A 20,300-nucleotide genomic window follows, 5' to 3' on the forward strand; every position below is an offset into this window, starting at 1 on the left:
TGTTGTAAGCTGACAATGGGGCACTGTGCCAATTGGCAAATGTGTTCTATTTAAATAAATTTGGTTCATCTTTCATTCTGTTGCAAGGCTGAAGTAATGTGAGTGTGCATGTTTTGACAGCATTGGTTATTCAAAGTGAATCCTTTGTCTTATCTGACACCCACTTTCACACTTTATAAATATGTTTATCATCTAACAGCTCAGACATTTACAAGCTATAGTGATAATATTCATTTGGAAGAATGGTTCCAATTCACAAAGAGTCCTGGGCCAGTCATTCAGTTTGTTTGCTTGTTTAGCTATGCTGTCCCGATGTCTCATCCAGGTTCTTTTTAAAGATCCTCAAGGATTCTGCTTCATCTCCATGTGTCTGTAGTTTCTTTCTGATTCCCACAACTCTTTGTGTAAAGAAGTGCTTCCTGGCTTCAGTCCTAAATGCACTCCCCACTTAATTTCCACTGATGTCCTTGTGTGGGTGATTTGTCATTTAGTTAAAAGAATTTTGCTGGATCTCCTTTCTCAAGTAGTATGCATCAAGTAAGCTTAACATGCATCACAGGAAAATTAATGGAAGGATTTATTAAGGATAAGATTGAGTAACACCTGGCAAGGACAGGAGTTATTGTGAACAGTCAGCATGGGCTCAGAAGAGGGAGGTCGTGTTTTACTAACATGGTGGAATTCTATGAGGAGGCAACAAAGGGATACGATCAAAGTGGAGCATATGATATTATTAATCTGGACTTTCAGAAAGCATTTGATAAGGTGCCACATGAGAGGTTGGGCATCAAACTAAAAGAAGTGACAGTTCAGGGTGATGTTTTTAGATGGGTGAAGAATTGGCTCAGACACTGGAAGCAGAGGGTGATGGTGTGAGGAACCTCATCAGAATTGTTTGATGTTAAGAGTGGTGACCAGCAGGGGTCAGTGCTAGGGCCACTGATATTTTTAATATAAATAAATTATTTAGATAGGAATATAAGTAACAAGCTGGTTAACTTTGTAGATGATACCAAGATAGATGGATTAGCAGATAATTTGGAATCCGTTATATCATTACAGAAGGACTTGGATAGCATACAGACTTGAGCAGATTTGTGGCAGATGAAATTTAATGTCAGTAAAAGAAGAAATAAAAACGTGAGGTTTGAATACACACTGGGCGGTCTGAAAATCGAGAGTACACCTTATGAGAAGGATTTAGGAGTCATAGTGGACTATAAGCTATCGACTGCCAGACAGTGTTCAGAAGTCATTAAGAAGGCTAACAGAATGTCAGGTTATATAGCGTCCTGATGTATGGAGTACAAGTCACAGGAGGTTCTGCTGAAGTCTTTCTAACACACTGGTGAGGACTCATCTTGAGTACTGTGGGCAGTTTTGGTCTCCAGGCTACAAAAAGGACATTGCAGCGCTAGAAAAGATCCAGAGAAGAGCGACTAGGCTGATTCCAGGGCTACAGGGGATGAGTTATGAGGAACGATTTAAAGAGCTGAGCCTATACAGTTTAAGCAAAAGAAGATTAAGAGGTGACATGATTGAAGTGTTTAAAATTATGAAGGGAATTAATCCAGTGGATCGAGACTGTTATTTTAAAATGAGTTCATCAAGAACATGGGGACACAGTTGGAAACTTGTTAAGGGTAAATTTTGCACAAACATTAGGACGTTTTTCTTTACACAAAGAACAACAAACACTTGGAATAAGCTACCAAGTAGTGTGGTAGACAGTAAGACTTTAGGGACTTTCAAAACTCAACTTGATGCTTTTTGTGAAGAAATACGTGGACAGGACTGGCGAACTTTGTTGGGCTGAATGGCCTGTTTTCGTCTAGAGTGTTCTAAAGTTCTAATCAGTTCCTTTGAGGATTTTAAAGACCTGGATGAGGTCCCCACACAGTTTCCTCTACTTGAGACTAAACAGTTTAATTCTCAGAGTGTGTCACAGTAGGACATTTCCTTAAATCCTCTCATGCACTCGGTTGCTCTTCCTCTGCACAGCTTCAAGTGCTGCTATGTCTTTCTTGTGCAGTGGTGACCAGAACTGCACACAATACACCAAGACGGGGTCTCATTAGTGCATTATGTAGTCTGAGCATACTGTCCCTCGATTTGTATATAAACAACAGTTTTTATGACGTAACCTTACATATAATTTGCCATTTTAATCACTACTGTGCATTCCTCCAATAATAAAAATATTGTGCCACTAAATCCTTTTCTCAGGTTGCTTCCTTTAGGACAGGCTCTACCATCAATACTTGTAATTTACATTCCTTTTGCACACATGTAGTGCATTTGCACTTGTCTACATTAAACTGCAGTTTTATGCGCTCACCCAATTCTGAAGCTTGTCCAAAAAACTTGGGAAGGTTTTGCAGTATCCAATGTTCAAGGAGAACACAAGAAGCATTTGAATCCCTCACCAGAGCCTTCTCTGTCCCATTAGAAATAAAAGAAGTGCTTTGACATGCAGCCAAGTGCTGATGTCAGCTAGTAAGCCAGTCGACGGGCGTTGTGCTTATCTGGAGTTTAATAAGTCGCAGGGTGCCAAATAGCTGGATGTCTGGTTGAAGCTATAATTTGCAAACTGATCAGTGGCAATTACACATATTTAATTCTATGGTGCATCTTTCCTTGCTGCTTTGAGCTTATGCCTTTTGTAGCAAGAAAGAAAGAAAGAAAGTTTTGAATTCCATGCAAGAATTTATTAATCAGTAATGTACAATGCATTTATATTATCATAAGTAAAGAAAACAAGGAATAACCCAACTCACCCCAAAAAGAAAACAATGCCTAATTCATATTTCCCATAAGACTAATTATATCCTGAAATGTATGCCTCACGAACATACCATCTTTTCACAAAAGAATTCACATTTGCACTTATTTTGTGTAATTTATATTCTAAATAAACTCCCTAAGTAAAGTCCCTGAAATGCCCTTATCATGTCATATTGCCTATTTGACTCGACTTTCTCTTGTCTTGATTTTTAAATGGCCAGCTTGGCCTGTTCGATGAGGAAGTATCCAGGCTGACATTTCTCCTGATTGTTCTTATTTTTGCTAACACCATAAATAAATACACAATCATTAAAAAGCAAGTTAAGAACACTAAAAACAGAGGTAGGAATGTTAAAAAGATGTTGAAGTCTCTCTCTCCACAGAGAGGTCATTTGTCTGTGACTGAAGGATCAACCAGAGAGGCGTAGAAATTAACAGCAGTGATGCCATGCACCACACGCCATTACAAATTGCCAGCTCTTTTGTTCCATGGTGGTCTATACAAGTTATGCCAAGCTGCCGCTAATGTCTCTGCCTCCCCAAGTCTGCTCCTCCAGGGTGTCTCTGGTGTTGTGCTCAGTGGTTTCCGGTGATGTGCCAGTACGCATATTCTGTGGAGGTCTTTCTCAGCAGCCCTGTCTAAAGAAAGAAAAAAGGTGTCACTCTTGCATGTTATCCCAGTCTTACTTCAGCGAGGGTTCGTTGCTGCTAACTATGCCTCAGACTTCCTCTATAGTGAAGAGCCATTGCCAGGAGATGACCACGCCCCCGCCAAGCATTGGAAGCTCCACCCCTTCTGTGAGCAGAATATATAAATCATGGTGGTCCTATTCCATGTGTCTTAAAGACCAGAGGCATCATGTATAAATGGTGCGTATGCACAAAAATGTTGAATACTCCCATTTCCACACTCAAATCACGATGTATAAAACCTAAACTTGGCATAAAGCCATGCACATTTTCACGTCAGCTAAATGCTTGGCGTACGCAAGTTCTCCGTTCGGTATTGCAAACTGGTAACACCCAGTGTCAAAGCAGTGCTTTTGTTCAAGTGTGGTTTCCCTTTCTTTTTTAGATCCACATTCCTGACGCGGCTTTATCATATACGCTGAAATTAACTACATATTGTTTATTAGGTTAAGGCATCTGATCGTAATTAACCCGTAACAATATAATGGTCCACGGAATGGCCAAACTATTCCAAATACCATAGCTGCTTTAGCGTTGTTACTCTCAAGTATTTATCCCAGTGTATCTGAGTGTGGAAACACAGCTCTCAAGCAACTGATCGGAAAGAGAATTATCGATATACAGCATTAAACACATGCTGCCTCAGCCATGCTGCCTATTTGAACTGCTCCCATACGGCAAACGCTTCAGAGCCTTTCCTGTAGAGACATCACAGTTCAGAAACAGTTTCATCCCAAGAACTATAAACGCACTCAATCAGTCCATCAAGTGCTCCTTGTAGAACTGTTTGTACTTGTAAGTACAATTACCTCACTGTAAACTTGTGATACGGTTATAATATAGCACAACCTGAGCCACTTTATAAAGCGCATTTGCATATAATGACGATATCATGTTTAAGATGAAATGCAGCAAAATATGTTTATTACATTATACAGATAAAATGTTAACCTCATTTAAATAATCTATATTGTTAATAATTAAACATGTGAGGACACAGTGTCGCAGTGCTAGCAGGGATCTGGCGCTCTGTTCACAGATTGTTCCTGCCTCGCACTGTATTCTTGATGGGGCTGGCGTGACACTGGAAGGATGGATGGATAGAATAATTAAACATTTACTATAAAGATATTTCAATGTTCCTTAAAAGTTTTGAAGAATCGGCGTTCTAAACTTACAGATGACTTAATGTCTATTACAGAGTTGATTGTGTGGCGATTGGTTACTTGGAGAAAGAAAAGGAAGGGCAGGAATTTGGGGTTAGTACATTTGAAAGAGACAGTACTGCTGCAATAAATTATTTCATCGAAGGTCACGCATGGTGCAGCAAGCATCTTGTGAGAGGCATGAACAATCTCTGGACAGGGCGCCAGCTCGTCACTATCACTGCGCCACTGTGTTCCCATGTTTAATAACATGCTTTAACTCCTATCATCATGAAAATGATATCAAGTATACATCTCAGTATTTAATTTATTCAAAGAGCTGTAATATCATGAATGTAATGGATTCTATGTCCTGTCAAAGGAAGAGAAGCCCATTTAAGAAGCACATAGTGATTCACACACATAGAGCACATAGAAGAACAAATACAAAACAAAGCATTTAATGTGCTACTTCAGTTACGATGGAATTTGAAAAACTAGTAAATTAAAAGATTTTAAGATGTAGTTTATGACGTTCTACTTTAATGACAAAATAAACTACGTGATTAAAGTGGAAAGTTCAAAATTAAAGTGGAAATTTCGAGATTAAAGTTGACATTTCGAGCTTTTTTCTTACTGTGTCCATATTTTCTTTCTTTTCTCTGTACCCTAATAAGCTTTCATATGACACTCATACAGTGGGCTACGACTTGCCTTTTCACAGCGACTTTGATATCTGATAACTTCTTTTTTATTTCGGGCACTGTGCGACTTTGTGAATTTGAGCTTTCGAGTTTCTCTGACACTCTATGTCACTCGATCAACTTCCTTTTGTTTAATATACCACTGTTTTAACCAACAAATAATACATTTTTCCTTACCTCCATTTGGTATTCACTGAAATTCTTCTATTTTCACCCGTGCTTTTGCCATTGTCTTTTCACAGAACACTGAGCTTAAGGGCTATTTATATTGATTTGCAAATTCAAAGACTCAAAGACACGTGCACGTGTGTTACTTTTCACGCTGACCGGGATTTATGTAACGGAAGAACGTGGAAGTTGGCGAACACACAGATTTATGTATCTGGATTTTTTTTTGTGCGTACGCACATTTCCGCTTTTGTCCATACACCATGCTTTAGTGTGAATTCTACGCATGGCGTTATGCATGAGGCCCCAGGCTCTATAACTAAAACTTCTACCTTCCACTGGACAACTAAAATAACAGTGTGGACAGCCTGATGAACACCCAGCTACCCCAGAGGAGCAATCTCTTCTAATTATCTCCTACATCTGAAACAACACTTTTAGCAGAATATCTTCCAAGGGATTTAATTTGTGTGTTGCACAGGAATTTCGTTGAATTATTAATGCTCACTTACATGGTAACCTACTAGTTAGGACATACAGTAGGTTGCTTTTGAAAAAGTGAAAAATTGCTGACACACATTATAATAATAACTAGCTGTGTAAGCCCATGCAGTAAAAAGCCTGGGGTCTCAGAAACTATTGAAATCGTCAGAAAAAAAAATGAAATGTAGAGATGTCATTTAATTGAAAGGAACTACTCTGGGCGTCTCTCTCCTAGGAGGATTCGTTCTCCCGACATGCTCACCTCGCTTGTGTATTAGCGGCGGGAAGAAAAATAAAAGGATACCATTTTGTCAATGTTTTTGCCTCACTTCTGCATGTAGTGGCTAAGTGAGTGACCCTTTCTTCTGAGGTTTCGTTTTGCCAATGTGCTCGCCTCGCTTGTGTTATTAGTGTCTAAGCGAGTTTCTGTTTCCTCGGAGGTGGAGCCCTTACCTCGACTCCACCTCTCACTTCCAGGCCGGACAGACACACACAATTCCACGCATAGATGTTTATATATAAGATAATAATAGTAATAATAATAATAATAAAAAATGAAAACAGCACCTTTCCCATGCTCAAAGAGAATAACAGCAAGAACTTAAAAGGAATGAATGGACTATGATGTTTGCAGATGACATTGTGATCTGTAGCAATAGTAGGTAGCAGGTTGAGGAGACCCTGGAGAGGTGGAGATATGCTGTAGAGAGGAGAGGATTGAAGGTCAGTAGGAACAAGACATAATACATGTGTGTAAATGAGAGGGAGGTCAGTGGAATGTTAAGGATGCAAGGAGTAGAGTTGGCGAAGGTGAATGAGTTTAAATACTTGGGATCAACAGTACAGAGTAAGGGAGATTGTGGAAGAGAGGTGAAAACGAGAGTGCAGGGGGTGTGGAGTAGGTGGAGAAGAGTGTCAGGAGTAATTTGTGACAGACAGATATCAGCAAGAGTGAAAGGGAAGGTCTACAGGATGGTAGTGAGACCAGCTATGTTATATGGGTTGGAGACGGTGGCACTGACCAGAAAGCAGGAGACAGAGCTGGAGGTGGCAGAGTTAAAGATGCTAAGATTTGCATTGGGTGTGACGAGGATGGACAGGATTAGAAATGAGGACATTAGAGGGTCAGCTCAAGTTGGACGGTTGGGAGACAAAGTCAGAGAGGCGAGATTGCGTTGGTTTGGACATGTGCAGAGGAGAGAAGCTGGGTATATTGGGGGAAGGATGATAAGAGTAGAGCTGCCAGGCAAGAGGAAATGAGGAAAGGCTAAGAGAAGGTTTATGGATGTGGTGAGAGAGGACATGCAAGTGATGGGTGTAAGAGAACAAGATGCAAAGGAGAGGAAGAGATGTTTGTTTGTTTTGTTCTTTATTTCGTCTTATATGATTTCTTGTATTAGAAATTTGTTAGTTTTCACATACCCCTTGGGGTCAGAGCACAGGGTCAGCCATTGTACAGCGCCCCTGGAGCAATTACAGGTTAAGGGTCTTGCTCAAGGGCCCAGCAGCGTAGGATCTCTTTTTGGCAGTGACGGGGATTCGAACCGGCAACCTTCAGGATACCAGCGCAGATCCTTAGCCTCAGAGCCACCACTCCACCCGAAGATGAGAAGATGATCCGCTGTGACAACCCCTAACAGGAGCAGCCGAAAGAAGAAGAAGATGTGCGTATTTTCAGCTGAGTTTGTCACTGTTTTTATAAATAGTAAATGTTTAAATGCAATGATGGCAATAACAAAGCAAAAAAAAACGTGAAGCTGTACCAAAGTAGTAGTACAAAAATGAGCTATTAGTGAAAAGTCTATTTAATACTCAAAAGAATAACTCATTCTGTTCTCCAACTGACATGCATTGCTAACTCCTGAAATACGATTTAAGTTGGTATCATTTATACTTTAGCAGCTATAATTGGGATGTCGCTGAATAAAATCTGAGTCAAAATGCAAAGATTTGTTTCTATAACCAGCAATCAGAAAATCAAGGAAATAAGTTAGGTTTGGTTCGATCGTAGGTAAAGGTGGCTGTTTTTTGGGGAGTCTTTGTACTGGCGCACCAATGACATCACATCTGCCACAGCCTTGTTGCATCATGGGAAAACCCCTATAGAAATGGGCAAGACGAAAGCCACAAGATAGAGCATGCCAATTGTGAAACCAAAATGGTGTTGGAATCAACTCCAACACCAAGATGAATCTTCTGCCCTCAGTAAAACTCAAGAAAAATTAAAAAGAGGCTCAAATCACAAAAGGGGATGGTTCGGGGATGGTAAGGGAAGGGAAGGAGAGCAAGTTATTATTTTTGCACATCTTTTATTCCCTCAGTTGTAATTATGTGCTAGTGTACTAACACCTTGCAATACAAATATGAAATTAGTGCTGAAGATGAAAGCTGAAGTAACTCACCAATTTGATCTAAGATCACAAAATTTCCCCTAATGCTCAGAAGCAGTTTATCTCCGATTAGTCACTGAATTTTATTGGCTGAAATGTCAAAGGTCTAAATTATGAGCCTACATCTTTTTATTAAAGAGGTAATGAATCATTTATCCCAGCTGGGATGCTAGCCAACTCATATTGCCTATTATGATAGATAGATAGATAGATAGATAGATAGATAGATAGATAGATAGATAGATAGATAGATAGATAGATAGATAGATAGATAGATAGATAGATAGATAGATAGATAGATAGATAATGGATTTTTGAACCAAGGCAGTGCATCTAATGGATTTTTGAACCAAGGCAGTGCGTCTATGCCTTTCACTATCTATTTATCTATCATACCCTCACTTGTTCCAGTATATTTGTAAATTAATACCAATGCACTCTTGTTCATGTGAATTAAGTTTATTGAAATAAAGTTGGGTTACACTTCATTACTGAGCATTTCACTAGTGACCATTTAGTGGTGGCCACCATTGAAAAGAACCAAGAACAGGGTTTTTTTTTTCTATGAGATAAGCCAAAGTACTATAGGATTAACAAAGCTTATTGTTTCCTTCTGTTTTTTTAATGCACTAGAGGACAAATATTTTATCCACTTGATTTGAATGTGTTGGGACATTTAAATGGGCCTAATGACTCAACAAATGTCACAGTGCATATATTCAAAATCGAAATGCAAAAAACAGGTAAATGATGCTGACACCACCTCACACACTCCTGACTCTTTCCATCTTATTACAAATTTAAATTATTATTCAGTATCTTGAATGCTGTACAGCAAGATTTAACAACATTGATTCTGATGCGCATGCAGTGGATGTTTTGTTTAGTGTAGTCCACTTTCTTGTGTGTCTGTCTTAAAATGTAAATGTAATTTCTTTACTAACATGTATCAAAAATGAATGAATGCATTTTAGTTAGAATGGAGCAATGGTGAACATGGTTGTCTCCCAGGACTCTAGTCCTACATTTGCTTTGCTACTGTCAGTGTGAGGATTGCTTTTCCCCCCAGATGTTTTTCTCAGGCTATTCTGGGTTTCCAGCCACATCTTAAAGATGTGTGTAGTTCGTTCACCACTGAGTCTAAACCGTCCCTGTTTCATTGTGCCTGATGGTGTTCTGCAATGGAATGTCATCCCCGCAGTAATTTGCTTCTGCCTTGAACCCTTTTCTGCATTAAGTAGGTTCAATAAAGGATGAATTTTTATCCAAATTTTGCTTCTGTGAAGTGCAAATGCAGATGAAAACGCATTTCCCATCAAAGCAGTCCAGTATCTTTGCTTTAATAAGACCAAAACAACACACCATCATTGAAACATTTGATCTTGCTGACTACACTCTTTAGGCCACTTCATCTGTTTGTTCATTAATAGTCAAGCTGCTTTAAACGGCATTATGAACTATGAGAATATTTTACTGACTGAAACATAACTTGCATTGAAATATGTGTAGGCCAGTTTTGTGGTCTTGCAACAGAAAAAAAATAAATAAATAAAATTGTACTAATTTGCTCTCTATATATAAAATCCTAAGCCTAAAAGTACAACGATTTTATGTCACGTTTTTTGTCACACTTTAAATCGGGCTTATTTTAAAACCTACTTATATAGGTTTGGTATCATTCTTTTCAGAATATTTCGAACTTTAACGTGATGTTATTAGATTTTCAGAATCTTATAAAATATCAAGAACTCACGTCCTGCAAGACAAGACTTTGTGCCAAAAGATTTAACCATGCCTGGGGCCTGAAATAAAAGACAAAGAGTAGGACAGCTGCTGTACAGGCTTTTAAATGTTCGAAGCGCTGCGTGAGATGCAGATCACATGGCACGGCAGCAGCAGCAGCAAGTCAGCAGCTGATTGAGCAAAGAGGAGGTAAAAAAACCTGTATTTGTATCCCATTGTATCACCATTTAAGAGGGGGTTTCGGAGGAGCAACTGGGTCTCCTCGGGGTGCATTCTCTTCACAACGCGAGTGGCAGAGACGTGAATTGGCTAGTGCGTAGCGCGGAGGCCATTAGGGTTGGCAAGCAAAGTGAGCAGGGGGCGAACCCCCTAGTATTATATAATAAGGCCAGAACTAAATAAAAAAAACTAAAATTTTAAACACAGAAATAAATTAAAATTGTTGACTCCACTGAAAACTAGAACGAAATAAAAATAAAAATTAAATTTATAAAATAAAATAAAAAGTAAAACTAAAACTACAATTAATATTAGAACTGAAATATCACATGCACATTTCATCTTCAGCTGCATTTTCTCTCGTCAATGTGCTCGTAAATGGGCTAATATGCCACTTTGCTGTAAATTTCTCCAGCAGTACACTTTTAATGCGGAATCAAACTTCACTATATGTGTTAATCTAGCACAGACAACTGGAAATGCTTTAAAGCATGACAGAAGTGGCTTAAGGAGTGAACATGACTACATTTTGAAGGACAGATGTTCCAAACTTGGCCCTGTGGACCCCCTGTCGCTCCAAATTCTGTTATTAGTTCACTAATTAAGTGAGTTGTTATTTCCCAGTTTCTATGTGTTAGATAGTGTGACAGATTGAGGTCGCTGTCGTACTCTTGAACCTTCGGACAATACGCCAAACACCAGGTAAAAGTCCAAATATTACTTTTATTTGAACAATAACATTCACAAAGCACCCTCCACTCCACAATACTCATAAACTAATCAAGACACTAATCAATACAATAATCAATCCTCCACACTCCCAGACACTTCGCCACCCTTCCTCCCAGCTCAACTCAGTGTACTGGTTTCCCAGAATCCTTTATATAGTCCATGACCCGGAAGCATTTCTCTCTTCTGTCCATGTGATTATGAACACTTCCGGGTCGGATAAAAAGATCCTTTCTTCAACTTTGAAGCACGTCGTTTCTTCTTGTCATATGATCATGACGCACTTCCGGGTTATAGGGAACGTAAGAGTCCGATAGCCCCCTTACAGCGACTCCTGGTGGTCTCCAGGGTACCCAGCAGGGCTGTGCATATAAACTACAAAGTCCATGAGGCCCTGCTGGAATTTGGGGAACGTCCATGTCGTCGTGAGAGCTCCACCTGGCGGCCTGGGGGTGAGGGCCGGAATATTTAGCCGGCCACCCACCACAATAGATAGATAGATAGATAGATAGATAGATAGATAGATAGATAGATAGATAGATAGATAGATAGATAGATAGATAGATAGATAGATAGATAGATAGATAGATACTTTATTAATCTCAAGGGGAAATTCACATACTTCAGCAGCAGCATACTGATAAAGAACATTGTGGTCAATGTAGAAATTAGAAAACTACGTTTGCAATGAGAGTCAAGCAAATTGACTCCTTTTATTGGCCAACTAAAAAGATTACCCTGTGGAAGCTTTCGAAGCAACTCAGGCCTCCAATGTCTCATTGCATCCACAATGACTACCACGGTGCAACACCCTACTGCTAAAAACTAAGTTTGGTCATTTTTTATTAAAATGTGCTAAGCAATTATATGAAGGTATTGCAGATTTGTTTTCAATTTTTAACAATATTATCATTCTGATTTTCATTCTGTTTTTTCAGGTGTTTAATCCATTATTTACTAACTAGCTGTGTAAGCCCATGTTGTAAAAAGCCTGGGGTCGTAGAAACTATTGAAATTGTCAGAAAAAAATTTGAACTGTAGAGATGTCAGGTAATTGAAAGGAACTACTCTGGGCGTCTCTCTCCTAGGAAGATTCGTTTTGCTGACATGCTTGCATTGCTTGTGCTTTAGTGGCGGGAGGAAAAGTAAAAGGGATACCGTTTTGTTAGCGGCTAAGTGACTTTGTCTTTCTTCTGAGGTTTCGTTTTTGCTGACGTGCTGACCCCGCTTGTGTTATTTGCGGCTAAACGAGTTTTCTGTTTCCTCAGAGGTGGAGCCCTTACCCCGACTCCACCTCTCACTTTTGGGCCGGACAGATACACACACTTCCACGCATAGACGTGTATATATAAGATTAGAGGGTCTGAAACTGCGGTAGTTGCAGCCTTTCATCATTCAATGTTGTTTGCTAAGGTGTCTTTTCTGCTCATTTTTAATTGTCATTATCAGGATACAATGAAGGGAGCAAACTACACAGAGAAAGGACAAAATAAAGGAGAACAAAAAAAAGATAAGCATTTAAAGCCATGGCGAAAATTGAAATATTTCTAAATGTCTTATCAATGTCAAAATCATACTGCCCTGCTTCTCTGAAAGAAGAATAAGGGAAGAGAAAAAAGGCCAGCTAATTAAATAAGATCAGCTCTAATCACTGATGGTGAATCTGGTTGGAAACAAAACCCTGCAGCCACAATGGGACCCCCAGGACGGAGTTTGAGATCCACTCTTGTAGGAAGTCAGCTTTTAGGACTTTAGTTTCTGAAGAACTGATGCATGCTGTCATTTGCCATTTGTCCATTTTATATTAGCCCCCTGCCTTTAGCTAATTTCCATGGCTACTCATTTCAACACACTGCCTCTTTACAGTACAAGGACAATATTTGAGGTTGAATCATAATCATTGCTTTATTGTTAATTTTTAAGGCAATTAAATTTTACACACAAGAGAGTATAAAGAGTAGATAATGCTAAAAACTACTGAAAATAAACTGCAGAGGTGTTGTACGCTAGAGAAAACACATTATTAATAAAACAGAGAAAAGTTTTATAAAGGAAGGGGCCAGTCACTGCTGACGTAAATACCCTGAAAATCTTTAAAAAGAATCCTGATGAGACAAAAATACATAAGAACGTAAGATATTTGACCTGTGAGAGGAGACCATTCAGTCCATCAAACTGGTTTGCATAGCTAAGTTACCCTAATGTGCCAAATCAAAAAGGAAATTAAAAATTAGTCTTGGTTATGGGAACACACTCTGGAGGCAGTAGAAGAGGACAAAACTGAGCGCACATCCCATCCATGACACACAAACACTGAGCCAACAAATCACTCAGCAAACGTGTGTGAAGAAACACCTCGGGGGCTCTTTTATACCAACAGCGATACGTCTTTATAGTTATCACTGTGGGTGGGAATGCCAAGTCTGAAGTTTTCTTTATTGTCAGTCATTCTTGTGTGTATTTGAGATGGCGTTTGTTGTTTGTCATACTATAATAATATTTATTTATTGATTTACTTGTTGAGCTTTGTCATTGTTATTCTGCTTGTTTATAGCATGAGAATAAGCAAGTGGAACCAATACAGTAAAGTCAGAAACATGGCCAGGATGAAAAATACTATTTTTTCCTGGGAATCAGGGATAGAGATGACCCAGCAGGTATTCCTAATTTTTTGTCAAAGAAGAAAGAGGGACAGGGGGACTTTGGGGGATTGGCATCAGTGTCGAGAAAGCTCATGACTGATATGAGGCAAGTCAAGGACAGGATAAATGAAATTGGTTTATGTTGTTCTTATAAAGGTGGAGAGTTGGCAGTTAGGAACCTTCCAGACTGCAAGAGGACCCTGTCACTTGTAAAAGGAGATGTCGGAGTGACATTAGGAACTGGTGGCTCAAGATTGCAAGTACTACTACTGCCGCACCCACCACATGACAAATCAACTCAGGATCCCAGATTAGGACCCAAGTGCAACCATGCAACGGGTGACCACTCAGCACCACACTAGTTCAGGTGGAATGGAACAGGGTGAGGTTTTTTTATGGTGGCTGGAGTGCCAATTCTGCCACCAACCTCCAGGTTTTTTCCTGCAATTTGGAGGGCCTACATGCAGGGCTGGATGACAGATTAACGTCATACCCAGGACAGAGCAATTGCAGGTTAAGCGCTTTGCTCAAGGGCCCAACGGAGTCCAGTTACTTTTGCCGTTTCTGATTGCCAGCGCAGATCCCTACCTCAGAGCCACCTGCAGGAGATAGTCACATGAATTCTAGGCTGAAGACCTGGTAACAAAAGTTGACCCCCTCTTAAACCTTAAATTTGTTCTGGGGCTCTAAGGCATGTCTTGAAATGACCCAGCTAAGGATTTTAAAAACACCCCACTTCTAACCCACTAACAGCTGTGTTTGGTGGACTCCCAGATGGACTTAAAGTGGAGAATGACAAACAAACTGTAATGGCCTTTATGTCTTCTACCTTCTAACCCAAATCTTTCAAGTCAGTGGGTAACTGATGTTATATACTATTTAAAATTAGAAAAAATCTAATTCTCACTTAGAGGATCTGAGTAAAACTTTTTTAAAACCTGGCAGGATCAAATCAATAACATTTTAGAATAAGCACTTGTATTGGGGAGAAAGACTCCTTTCCCTCTATACTATTCTCAAAAGTTTTCCTCTGGCTTTTGGCCTTTCTCTCTTTCTTATGGGTGAGGCCTGAATTGAATTAAGAAATTTGTTTTGTTAAGTTTGACTTGATTGTGTGGAATTTTACATGCTTTAAATACCGTATATACTCTTGTTTAAGTTCTCCCGCAGATAAGACAGGGCTTGATAATTTCTGGTATTTTATAATGTCGGTTGCATAAGTCAAATGCAGTAAACTCGCGCTATTGGTCCAATAGATTATCATAATGTTAACACCGCCTGAAAGAGTAACCATGGAGCACACAGCCATTTTTTTCTGTGTATTGTACCTACGTGACCACACAGTAATATCCAAACTATTCCGAAGCAATGTTTGCACTGTTTCGTGTTTTTTGTATTTCAGACCCTCATACACCTTTATCGTAAGAGCATCCCTTATTTACGATGGAGAGTTTGATCAGAACAAAATATGAAGCTGGTTTTAAATTAAAAGTCATTGAAGTGGCGAAAGAAATTGGTAACTGCGCTGCTACAGCAAAATTTGATGTGTCTGAGAAACTGATGAGAGATTGGAGGAAGCAAGAAGATGTAAAAAAAAAAATGTAAGTGTCGCATTGGGGGTCTGATTGTATGATCGATTTTTCGAGTTTCAAGACCCGACTTATACGTGAGTATACATGGTAATTCAATAAAAGTTAAAAAATAATAAAACACCTCACAGAAAAGGATCCTTGCAGTCGAGAGGGGATATGGAGCAAAGGAAGAAGAAGCAGAGGTAAGGAAGGCCTATCGTCTGTGGTGGTGCCCTCCTGCCCTCAATGGCCTGTTCATTTCCACTTAAGGTTCCACATTGGCACCATCTCTGTTTATTACCCTTAATATTGTGATGGGTCTAATCTTAACTGTTCTCGACAAAGCAGCACATTGATGGAAAGCACATTTGTGTAAAACCTTAAATCTATGGATTTTATTAGTCCCATTTTTGTAAATTGTTTTCAAAATACCTCCATCCCCTCCACACTGTTAGGACTTTGAAAAGTTTGCTAATATGTGGATAAAAACAGAAATCTTATGTAACCTTAACAAACACTGCTTTGGGTCTTCATAACACTTACAAAGCATCAGTAAAGTGTTTCTTCGTCTCTTCAGTGTCAACTGATAGCAAAATGTCACTTTGCAGAGGTCTCAGGTGGCTTAGCCGAGACGTTTTTCTTAACACAACATGTTTAGTATAAGAGCCATGACTCCTTCATGTTAACAAGCAATTTTACTATCATATCAATATGCCACACTGACTGGAGATGAATAACCGGTCTACTGATGTTCTATAGGTGTTATGCAGATCAAAAGAAGCCTTTGTTAAGGTCTTATTAGTTACGAGTAAATGAGGGAAGGGTGCAGGACCCAAACTGTTACCGAAATCTTTAATGTAGAGTAGGCAACCTGAACTTGAGCCTGTGTTATGATATGCAGCGAGAGTTCTTTTCAAATCAGGATCCCATCGTTATTCAACAAGTTTTTTATCATTTGTTCATGACTATTCATGGAGTTTATTATGGAACTAAATAAAGTGTTCTTTCTGGAATAAATGGGTGGTTATATGGAGAACCAAAAATGGCTCCCCTATGGCATCTCTCTGAAAGGCCACTTTCTTTATTTTAAAGAGCCAAGGGTGGGTCCTTCATTACAACGTTTACTCACAGGATATGCTCAAAAAACAAGGGCCTGTGAATTTAATTAGGGGGGCTTCAACAAATGTATCTTTCTACATTTATACATACTTGCCCCTGCATTCTTAAATTGTGGCTATCAAAGCTGTTGGTGTTAAAATGAAGAAGCATTAATGATGCCCATTAAACAATTAATGAAGAACCTGCTATGCCATTAGGCACATCTGTATCAAACATATAGCAAAATGGGACAAATTACCAGAAGAATATCTAAGGCATTCTTATTATATTCTTATTATCTCTTTTTAAGTATCATGTTATATTCCTGCAGGACTGGTGATGATCTGAAAAGCGTTATTCTGTTTCTTCCATTTCACTCTGAACTTTCCAACTTGATATAATGGTGAGAGAATCTCTTGGATCTGAAAGTAAAATTGAAAAAAAAAATGTCTGTTTAAAAAAGAAACTTTCATCTTGTAAAGCAGCAATTAGCTTGACTGTATTTTAAGTTACATTTTTTACATTCTCATTTTCTCATCATTTTGTCTATCTATCCACTTTCAAACCTACGTACTCCAGGTTGTGGTCAGAGGGTCCTGAAGTCGCTCCAGATGGCATGAGGTGCGCTGGCTTAACAAAACTAATGACCTCCTTTGTTTTTATACAGTTAGTCGGCTCATGCAGATTCCTGGTGCACACCTCAATAGCGGCATCTTGTGTTCTCTCATTTCTTTCACAAAATTTGAGATAAATCATGTTCATTAATCAAGTATACAATGAATTTATATTTTATTATAACAAATTTTGTGTGTATAATCTCCTAATATTTGCAGATGTTTTAATGTTCTGCATTTGATTTGTGAGTCTCTGTTATTATTCATTAACTGATGTTGGTAAGGTACATGTTTTTTATGTGGAGTGTTGTCTCGAGCTATAAACACATTTTTACCTTTTGTTTAATCCTTTTCAGGTTAATATTAATATTTGGGTTAATATTATTTTGAATTTTGTTTAACACCATTCTGTTTTGCTGTTTTGTTTTGGTGGCTCTGAGGTTAGGGATCTGTGTTCGAATCCCATACAGCCAGAAGTGACTCCACTCCATTGGGCCCCTTAGCAAGGCCCTTAACCTGCAATTGCTCCAACCTGGGTATGACGTTAATCTGAATCCAGCCCTGCAAGGAGGTGCTCCAATTTACAGGGAAAACTTGGGGGTTGGTGGCAGGATTGGCACTCCAGCCACTGTAAAAACTTCACACCGTTCCAGTGTGGTGCTGAGGTGTCACCAATTGCATGGCTGCACTCGGATCTCAATCTGGGTGGTTTGCTGTGTGGTGGGTGCGGCATCATACTGTAGTCAGCACTTGTTCCCAACCTCCTCCTCCTCCTCCTCCTCCTCCTCTGTTTTGCCTTGAAACGCATCGGCAATTGATGATACTGGTTGCTTTTCCAGCTTCAAGTTAGAACATATTTGGAGATTGCTTCTAGCTTTATTTGACTTCTCCATTTTGTTTGCGCCTTCCACAATTACAAAAGCTTTTACAAATACTTTAGATTTTTTGCTTAAGGAACTTATTGAATATTTTAAAAATAGGTTGCATATTTTGTCACTTATTTACAAAAACATACATCTACTTTCCTTCTTGTGCAAGTGTCTGGGTTAACAAATTGGATGTTATATCTCTCTCTATATAAAATCCAACGTCTGTCTGTATGTCTGTCTGCTGAGAGAGCTAGGCCTACTTAATGGATTTAGATCTAGTTTTTTTTCTAAAATTTGCTTGAACATTCTGGTTGATTTTGTGACTTCTCTCAGTGCCCTAAGTATCATAGTTCACTTGCGGTACTGATTTATTTGCACGAGTCTGAAAGAGAAGCAGCGGACCGATGGGGCCCTCCTCACTCACGCGCCAGCGTCTGGCGTATCTTACATCTGATTAGCTAGTGAATGAGAGAACTACTTAACGGATTTAGATCAGGTTTATTTCTATTATTTGCTTGAACATTCCGGTTGATTTTGAAATTTCCTTCATCGTGCTAAGTATCATAGTTCGCTTGCGTTGTCGATTTATCTGAGAGACACACGGTGGGTCGAGGGGAGGGAGTGGGGCCCTCCTCACTCACGTGCCAACCTCAGAGCACATCTTACATCTGCTTAGCTACCGAACGAGAGAACTACTTAACGGATTTAGATCAGGTGTTTTCTATAATTTGCTTGATATTGCGACTTCTCTCAATGTGCTAATAATTATAGTTCACTTGTAGGAGTGATATATTCACGCTAATCTGAGACAGAGGTTTGTGGGCTGAGGGGAGGGAGAAGCATGACGTCAGGAGTGGGGAGTCGGTCTACCTCTGCATTTTGGAGTGTACCTTGCCTCCACTTAGGTAGAAATAGCCTTTTGTTTATTGATTTTTAAAGTTTGTCTTGTTTCACTACTACAAGGCTGGAGCTGCGGGGAACGACTAGTACTGGATGAAGCATTGGAAGCCAGGCATGGAAAAGGCTGGCAGTTCTTCACAGTTCACATCTACGCAGCGGCCATTGTGAGTCACCTGTTTTCCTAATATATACATTTTTGGGAGGTGGGAATAAAAAATGAAAGAACCCTGAGAAAAAGGAATATTTTTGCTTATGTTGTTTAATTGTTTATTCAAGTCAAACTCTTCAAGACCTTATGGAAATTAGCATGCCTGGACTTTCTGTTCACTTCTCTGAGTTTCTTCAAGGTCATTGTCACAGTGATGCTGTCCATCCATCTTAGTTTCAGTCAATTACTTCTCCTTTTGCCTTAATTTGTCCCCAACATGAAAGTCTTCTCCAAGGAATTCTATCTTCTCATTATGTGGTCAAGGTATTTGAGATTTTCTTTGACAAAGAAGCCTTCCAATGAAACACCTGGACGTATTTCTTCCAGTATTGATTGTTGGATGTTCTTGTCATCCAAGGAACTGTTTGCAGTTTTCTCCAACTTCCATTCTTTTGCATTGAACTTTAGCAGTTCCAAATAGAGTAATCCCTCCTCCATCGCGGGGGTTGCGTTCCAGAACCCCCCGCGAAAGGTGAAAATCCGCGAAGTAGAAACCATATGTTTATATGGTTATTTTTATATTGTCATGCTTGGGTCACAGATTTGCACAGAAACACAGGAGGTTGTAGAGAGACAGGAACTTTATTCAAACACTGCAAACAAACATTTGTCTCTTTTTCAAAAGTTTAAACTGTGCTCCATGACAAGACAGAGATGACAGTTCCGTCTCACAATTAAAAGAATGCAAACATATCTTCCTCTTCAAAGAAGTGCGCACCAGGAGCAGAGAATGTCAGAGAGATAGAGAAAAGCAAACAAATCAATAGGGCTGTTTGGCTTTTAAGTATGCGAAGCACCGCGGCACAAAGCTGTTGAAGGCGGCAGCTCACACCCCCTCCATCAGGAGCAGAGAAAGAGAGAGAGAGAGAGAGAGAGAGAGAGAGAGAGAGAGAGAGAGAAACAAACAGTCAAAAATCAATACGTGCCCTTCGAGTTTTTAAGTATGCGAAGCACCGTGCAGCATGTCGTTTCAGGAAGCAGCTGCACAGAAGGGAGCAACATGAAGATAATCTTTCAGCATTTTTAGACGAGCGTCCGTATCGTCTAGGTGTGCGAACAGCCCCCCCTGCTCAACCCCCCTACGTCAGGATCACAGAATGTCAGCGCAAGAGAGAGAGAGAGAAAAGTAAGTTGGGTAGCTTCTCAGCCATCTGCCAATAGCGTCCCTTGTATGAAATCAACTGGGCAAACCAACTGAGGAAGCATGTACCAGAAATTAAAAGACCCATTGTCTGCAGAAATCCGCGAACCAGCAAAAAATCCGCGATATATATTTAAATATGCTTACATATAAAATCCACGATAGAGTGAAGCCGTGAAAGGCGAAGCGCGATATAGCGAGG

Source organism: Erpetoichthys calabaricus, chromosome 2, assembly GCF_900747795.2.
Source record: "Erpetoichthys calabaricus chromosome 2, fErpCal1.3, whole genome shotgun sequence".
NCBI classification, from domain to species: domain Eukaryota; kingdom Metazoa; phylum Chordata; class Cladistia; order Polypteriformes; family Polypteridae; genus Erpetoichthys; species Erpetoichthys calabaricus.